This window comes from Phaenicophaeus curvirostris, unplaced genomic scaffold (genome assembly GCF_032191515.1).
Source record: "Phaenicophaeus curvirostris isolate KB17595 unplaced genomic scaffold, BPBGC_Pcur_1.0 scaffold_598, whole genome shotgun sequence".
NCBI classification, from domain to species: domain Eukaryota; kingdom Metazoa; phylum Chordata; class Aves; order Cuculiformes; family Cuculidae; genus Phaenicophaeus; species Phaenicophaeus curvirostris.
In genome coordinates this window covers 22,166-31,138 of record NW_027207128.1, presented here as the reverse complement: position 1 = coordinate 31,138, position 8,973 = coordinate 22,166, and positions in this window count along the sequence as shown.

Here is an 8,973-nt window from a genome sequence, read left to right as displayed (position 1 = left end):
CCACAGAGACCCCACAGAGACCCTATAGAGACCCACAGAGACCCCACAGAGACCACACAGAGACCCCACAGAGACCCCATAGAGACCCCACAGAGACCCCATAGAGACCCCCACAGAGACCCCACAGAGACCCCATAGAGACCCTATAGAGACCCCACAGAGACCCCATAGAGACCCCACAGAGACCCCACAGAGACCCCACAGAGACCCATAGAGACCCTATAGAGACCCCACAGAGACCCTATAGAGACCCTATAGAGACCACAGAGACCCTATAGAGACCCTATAGAGACCCCACAGAGACCATAGAGACCCCACAGAGACCCTATAGAGACCCCACAGAGACCCACAGAGACCCCACAGAGACCCCATAGAGACCCCACAGAGACCCCACAGAGACCCTATAGAGACCCCACAGAGACCCCACAGAGACCCTATAGAGACCCTATAGAGACCCCACAGAGACCCCGTAGAGACCCCACAGAGACCCCATAGAGACCCCACAGAGACCCCATAGAGACCCTATAGAGACCCCATAGAGACCCACAGAGACCCCACAGAGACCCCACAGAGACCCCACAGAGACCCCACAGAGACCCCATAGAGACCCCATAGAGACCCCGCAGAGACCCCACAGAGACCCCATAGAGACCCACAGAGACCCTATAGAGACCCCACAGAGACCCCATAGAGACCCCACAGAGACCCCACAGAGACCCCACAGAGACCCCATAGAGCCCCACAGAGACCCCACAGAGACCCCATAGAGACCCCACAGAGACCCCATAGAGACCCTATAGAGACCCCACAGAGACCCCATAGAGACCCATAGAGACCCTATAGAGACCCCACAGAGACCCTATAGAGACCCTATAGAGACCCTATAGAGACCACAGAGACCCTATAGAGACCCTATAGAGACCCTATAGAGACCCCACAGAGACCATAGAGACCCCACAGAGACCCTATAGAGACCCCACAGAGACCCACAGAGACCCCACAGAGACCCCACAGAGACCCCACAGAGACCCTATAGAGACCCCACAGAGACCCCCACAGACACCCCACAGAGACCCTATAGAGACCCCATAGAGACCCCACAGAGACCCCACAGAGACCCCACAGAGACCCCACAGAGACCCCATAGAGACCCTATAGAGACCCCACAGAGACCCCACAGAGACCCCATAGAGACCCCACAGAGACCCCACAGAGACCCCATAGAGACCCCACAGAGACCCCACAGAGACCCCACAGAGACCCATAGAGACCCCATAGAGACCCCACAGAGACCCTATAGAGACCCCACAGAGACCCCATAGAGACCCCACAGATACCCCACAGAGGACCCCACAGAGACCCCACAGAGACCCCATAGAGACCCCACAGAGACCCCACAGAGACCCATAGAGACCCCATAGAGACCCCACAGAGACCCTATAGAGACCCCACAGAGACCCCATAGAGACCCCATAGAGACCCCACAGAGACCCCACAGAGACCCCATAGAGACCCACAGAGACCCTATAGAGACCCCACAGAGACCCCATAGAGACCCCACAGAGACCCCACAGAGACCCACAGAGACCCCAAGAGACCCATAGAGCCCCACAGAGACCCATAGAGACCCCATAGAGACCCATAGAGACCCTATAGAGACCCCACAGAGACCCTATAGAGACCCTATAGAGACCACAGAGACCCTATAGAGACCCTATAGAGACCCTATAGAGACCCCACAGAGACCATAGAGACCCCACAGAGACCCTATAGAGACCCCACAGAGACCCACAGAGACCCCACAGAGACCCCATAGAGACCCCACAGAGACCCTATAGAGACCCTATAGAGACCCCACAGAGACCCCACAGAGACCCTATAGAGACCCTATAGAGACCCCACAGAGACCCCACAGAGACCCCGTAGAGACCCCACAGAGACCCCATAGAGACCCCACAGAGACCCCACAGAGACCCCACAGAGACCCTATAGAGACCCCATAGAGACCCACAGAGACCCCACAGAGACCCCATAGAGACCCCATAGAGACCCCACAGAGACCCCACAGAGACCCCATAGAGACCCCACAGAGACCCCACAGAGACCCCATAGAGACCCCACAGAGACCCACAGAGACCCCATAGAGACCCATAGAGACCCCACAGAGACCCCATAGAGACCCACAGAGACCCTATAGAGACCCCAGAGAGACCCCAGAGAGACCCCACAGAGACCCCACAGAGACCCATAGAGACCCCATAGAGACCCATAGAGACCCTATAGAGACCCCACAGAGACCCTATAGAGACCCTATAGAGACCCTATAGAGACCCTATAGAGACCACAGAGACCCTATAGAGACCCTATAGAGACCCTATAGAGACCCCACAGAGACCATAGAGACCCCACAGAGACCCTATAGAGACCCCACAGAGACCCACAGAGACCCCACAGAGACCCCACAGAGACCCCACAGAGACCCTATAGAGACCCTATAGAGACCCCACAGAGACCCCACAGAGACCCCACAGAGACCCCATAGAGACCCTATAGAGACCCCACAGAGACCCCATAGAGACCCTATAGAGACCCCATAGAGACCCACAGAGACCCCACAGAGACCCCCACAGAGACCCCACAGAGACCCCATAGAGACCCCACAGAGACCCCATAGAGACCCTATAGAGACCCCACAGAGACCCCATAGAGACCCTATAGAGACCCCATAGAGACCCACAGAGACCCCACAGAGACCCCACAGAGACCCCACAGAGACCCACAGAGACCCCATAGAGCCCATAGAGACCCCACAGAGACCCCATAGAGACCCCACAGAGACCCTATAGAGACCCCATAGAGACCCCATAGAGCCCATAGAGACCCCACAGAGACCCCACAGAGACCCTATAGAGACCCCATAGAGACCCCATAAAGACCCATAGAGACCCATAGAGACCCCTAGAGACCCCATAGAGACCCCCTAGAGACCCATAGGGACCCCTAGAGACCCCATAGAGACCCCATGGAGACACACAGAGACCCCATAGAGACCCATAGAGACCCTATAGAGACCCCACAGAGACCCTATAGAGACCCTATGGAGACCCTATAGAGACCCCACAGACCCCACAGAGACCCTATAGAGACCCCACAGAGACCCACAGAGACCCCACAGAGACCCCATAGAGACCCCACAGAGACCCCACAGAGACCCTATAGAGACCCCACAGAGACCCCACAGAGACCCTATAGAGACCCCACAGAGACCCCACAGAGACCCCACAGAGACCCCGTAGAGACCCCACAGAGACCCATAGAGACCCTATAGAGACCCCACAGAGACCCCATAGAGACCCTATAGAGACCCCATAGAGACCCACAGAGACCCCATAGAGACCCCACAGAGACCCCACAGAGACCCCATAGAGACCCACAGAGACCCCATAGAGACCCTATAGAGACCCCACAGAGACCCCATAGAGACCCACAGAGACCCCACAGAGACCCCACAGAGACCCTATAGAGACCCACAGAGACCCCACAGAGACCCTATAGAGACCCCACAGAGACCCCACAGAGACCCTATAGAGACCCCATAGAGACCCCATAGAGACCCCATAGAGACCCACAGAGACCCCACAGAGACCCCACAGAGACCCCACAGAGACCCATAGAGACCCCATAGAGACCCATAGAGACCCTATAGAGACCCCACAGAGACCCTATAGAGACCCTATAGAGACCACAGAGACCCTATAGAGACCCTATAGAGACCCCACAGAGACCATAGAGACCCCACAGAGACCCTATAGAGACCCCACAGAGACCCACAGAGACCCCACAGAGACCCCATAGAGACCCCACAGAGACCCTATAGAGACCCCACAGAGACCCCACAGAGACCCTATAGAGACCCTATAGAGACCCCACAGAGACCCCGTAGAGACCCCACAGAGACCCCATAGAGACCCCACAGAGACCCCATAGAGACCCTATAGAGACCCCATAGAGACCCACAGAGACCCCACAGAGACCCCATAGAGACCCCACAGAGACCCCACAGAGACCCCATAGAGACCCCATAGAGACCCCACAGAGACCCCACAGAGACCCCATAGAGACCCACAGAGACCCTATAGAGACCCCACAGAGACCCCATAGAGACCCCACAGAGACCCCACAGAGACCCCACAGAGACCCCATAGAGCCCCACAGAGACCCCACAGAGACCCCATAGAGACCCCACAGAGACCCCACAGAGACCCTATAGAGACCCTATAGAGACCCTATAGAGACCACAGAGACCCTATAGAGACCCTATAGAGACCCTATAGAGACCCCACAGAGACCATAGAGACCCCACAGAGACCCTATAGAGACCCCACAGAGACCCACAGAGACCCCACAGAGACCCCACAGAGACCCCACAGAGACCCCACAGAGACCCTATAGAGACCCCACAGAGACCCCACAGAGACCCCACAGAGACCCTATAGAGACCCCATAGAGACCCCACAGAGACCCCACAGAGACCCCACAGAGACCCCACAGAGACCCCATAGAGACCCTATAGAGACCCCACAGAGACCCCACAGAGACCCCATAGAGACCCCACAGAGACCCCATAGAGACCCCACAGAGACCCCACAGAGACCCTATAGAGACCCCACAGAGACCCCACAGAGACCACACAGAGACCCCACAGAGACCCCATAGAGACCCCACAGAGACCCCATAGAGACCCCACAGAGACCCCACAGAGACCCCATAGAGACCCTATAGAGACCCCACAGAGACCCCATAGAGACCCCACAGAGACCCCACAGAGACCCCACAGAGACCCCAGAGAGACCCCATAGAGACCCACAGAGACCCCACAGAGACCCCACAGAGACCCCACAGAGACCCCATAGAGACCCCACAGAGACCCCACAGAGACCCTATAGAGACCCCACAGAGACCCCACAGAGACCCTATAGAGACCCTATAGAGACCCCACAGAGACCCCGTAGAGACCCCACAGAGACCCCATAGAGACCCCACAGAGACCCCATAGAGACCCTATAGAGACCCCATAGAGACCCACAGAGACCCCACAGAGACCCCATAGAGACCCCACAGAGACCCCATAGAGACCCCATAGAGACCCCACAGAGACCCCACAGAGACCCCATAGAGACCCACAGAGACCCTATAGAGACCCCACAGAGACCCCATAGAGACCCCACAGAGACCCCACAGAGACCCCACAGAGACCCCATAGAGCCCCACAGAGACCCCACAGAGACCCCATAGAGACCCCACAGAGACCCCATAGAGACCCTATAGAGACCCCACAGAGACCCCATAGAGACCCATAGAGACCCTATAGAGACCCCACAGAGACCCTATAGAGACCCTATAGAGACCCTATAGAGACCACAGAGACCCTATAGAGACCCTATAGAGACCCTATAGAGACCCCACAGAGACCATAGAGACCCCACAGAGACCCTATAGAGACCCCACAGAGACCCACAGAGACCCCACAGAGACCCCACAGAGACCCCACAGAGACCCTATAGAGACCCCACAGAGACCCCACAGAGACCCTATAGAGACCCCATAGAGACCCCACAGAGACCCCACAGAGACCCCACAGAGACCCTATAGAGACCCCACAGAGACCCCACAGAGACCCCATAGAGACCCCACAGAGACCCTATAGAGACCCCACAGAGACCCCACAGAGACCCCACAGAGACCCCACAGAGACCCATAGAGACCCCATAGAGACCCCACAGAGACCCTATAGAGACCCCACAGAGACCCCACAGAGACCCCACAGAGACCCCATAGAGACCCCACAGAGACCCCACAGAGACCCCATAGAGACCCCATAGAGACCCCACAGAGACCCTATAGAGACCCCACAGAGACCCCACAGAGACCCCATAGAGACCCCACAGAGACCCCACAGAGACCCCATAGAGACCCACAGAGACCCTATAGAGACCCCACAGAGACCCCAGAGAGACCCCACAGAGACCCCATAGAGACCCCACAGAGACCCCACAGAGACCCCACAGAGACCCCATAGAGCCCCACAGAGACCCATAGAGACCCCATAGAGACCCATAGAGACCCTATAGAGACCCCACAGAGACCCTATAGAGACCCTATAGAGACCACAGAGACCCTATAGAGACCCTATAGAGACCCTATAGAGACCCCACAGAGACCATAGAGACCCCACAGAGACCCTATAGAGACCCCACAGAGACCCACAGAGACCCCACAGAGACCCCATAGAGACCCCACAGAGACCCTATAGAGACCCTATAGAGACCCCACAGAGACCCCACAGAGACCCTATAGAGACCCTATAGAGACCCCACAGAGACCCCACAGAGACCCCGTAGAGACCCCACAGAGACCCCATAGAGACCCTATAGAGACCCCACAGAGACCCCACAGAGACCCTATAGAGACCCCATAGAGACCCACAGAGACCCCACAGAGACCCCATAGAGACCCCATAGAGACCCCACAGAGACCCCACAGAGACCCCATAGAGACCCCATAGAGACCCCACAGAGACCCCATAGAGACCCACAGAGACCCCATAGAGACCCCATAGAGACCCCAGAGAGACCCCACAGAGACCCCACAGAGACCCCACAGAGACCCATAGAGACCCCATAGAGACCCATAGAGACCCTATAGAGACCCCACAGAGACCCTATAGAGACCCTATAGAGACCCTATAGAGACCCTATAGAGACCACAGAGACCCTATAGAGACCCTATAGAGACCCTATAGAGACCCCACAGAGACCATAGAGACCCCACAGAGACCCTATAGAGACCCCACAGAGACCCACAGAGACCCCACAGAGACCCCACAGAGACCCCACAGAGACCCTATAGAGACCCTATAGAGACCCCACAGAGACCCCACAGAGACCCCACAGAGACCCCATAGAGACCCTATAGAGACCCCACAGAGACCCCATAGAGACCCTATAGAGACCCCATAGAGACCCACAGAGACCCCACAGAGACCCCACAGAGACCCCACAGAGACCCCATAGAGACCCCACAGAGACCCCATAGAGACCCCACAGAGACCCTATAGAGACCCCATAGAGCCCATAGAGACCCCACAGAGACCCCACAGAGACCCTATAGAGACCCCATAGAGACCCCATAAAGACCCATAGAGACCCATAGAGACCCCTAGAGACCCCATAGAGACCCCCTAGAGACCCATAGGGACCCCTAGAGACCCCATAGAGACCCCATGGAGACACACAGAGACCCCATAGAGACCCATAGAGACCCTATAGAGACCCCACAGAGACCCTATAGAGACCCTATAGAGACCACAGAGACCCTATAGAGACCCTATAGAGACCCTATAGAGACCATAGAGACCCCACAGAGACCCCACAGAGACCCACAGAGACCCCACAGAGACCCCATAGAGCCCATAGAGGCCCCATAGAGACCCCATAGAGACCCTATAGAGACCCGTAGCGACCCATAGAGACCCATAGAGAACATAGAGATACACAGAGACCCCACAGAGACACATAGGGACCCCTAGAGACCCCATAGAGCCCATAGAGACCCCATAGAGACCATAGCGACCCCATAGCGACCCCATAGAGACCCATAGAGCCCATAGAGGCCCCATAGCACCCCATAAGTGACCCATAGCAACCCATAGGGACCCATAGTGACCCATAAGTGACACATAGTGCCCCATAAGTGACCCATAGCGACCCAGAGCGACCCATAAGTGACACATAGTGCCCCATAAGTGACCCATAGCGACTCATAGTGACCCATAAGTGACACATAGCGCCCCATAAGTGACCCATAGCGACTCATAGTGACCCATAAGTGACCCATAGCACCCCATAAGTGACACATAGCGCCCCATAAGTGACCCATAGCGACCCATAAGTGACCCAGAGCAACCCGTAAGTGATCCATAGAGACCCATAAGTGATGCATAGCGACCTATAGTGACCCCCAGCGCCCCATAAGTGACCCCTAGCCCCCCCCGTGCCCCCCAGGAGTGGTTCACGGTGTACGAGCACAACCGGCACCCGCGCTGCACGGTGTCCGAGCTGGTCATGGGCAACGAGTATCGATTCCGCGTCTTCAGCGAGAACCTGTGCGGGACCAGCGAGACCCCGGGGGTGTCCTCCAACACCGCCGTCATCCCCAAAGCAGGTCGGGGGGGGGCGATTTGGGGGGGCTCTGAGGGGTTTGGGGGGCTCCCGGGGGTCCTGGGGGGCAGCTATGGGGCTGGGGGGCCTGTGGGGCTAGTGAGAGCCTGTGTGGGGCTAGTGAGAGCCCAAGGGTGGGGGCCAAAGGCAGGTCTGGGGGGGCTTTGGGGGGGGCTTTGAGGGATTTGGGGGGGATTTGGGGGGGCTCTGAGGGGTTTGGGGGGGTCCTGGGGGTCCTGGGGGGCAGCTATGGGGCTGGGGGGCCTGTGGGGCTAGTGAGAGCCCAGGGCTGGTGGCCAAAGGGGGCCTTTGGGGGCTTTTGGGGGGGGCTTTGAGGGATTTGGGGGGGATTTGGGGGGGCTCTGAGGGGTTTGGGGGGGTCCCGGGGGTCCTCGGGGGCAGCTATGGGGCTGGGGGGCCTGTGGGGCTAGTGAGAGCCTGCGTGGGGCTAGTGAGAGCCCAAGGTTGGGGGCCAAAGGCAGGTCTGGGGGGGCTTTTGGGGGGGCTTTGAGGGGTTTGGGGGGATTTGGGGGGGCTCTGAGGGGTTTGGGGGGGTCCTGGGGGTCCTGGGGGGCAGTTATGGGGCTGGGGGGCCTGTGGGGCTAGTGAGAGCCTGCGTGGGGGCTAGTGAGAGCCCAAGGTTGGGGGCCAAAGGCAGGTCTGGAGGGGCTTTGGGGGGGGGCTTTGAGGGGTTTGGGGGGGATTTGGGGGGGCTCTGAGGGATTTGGGGGGGTCCTGGGGTCCTGGGGGGCAG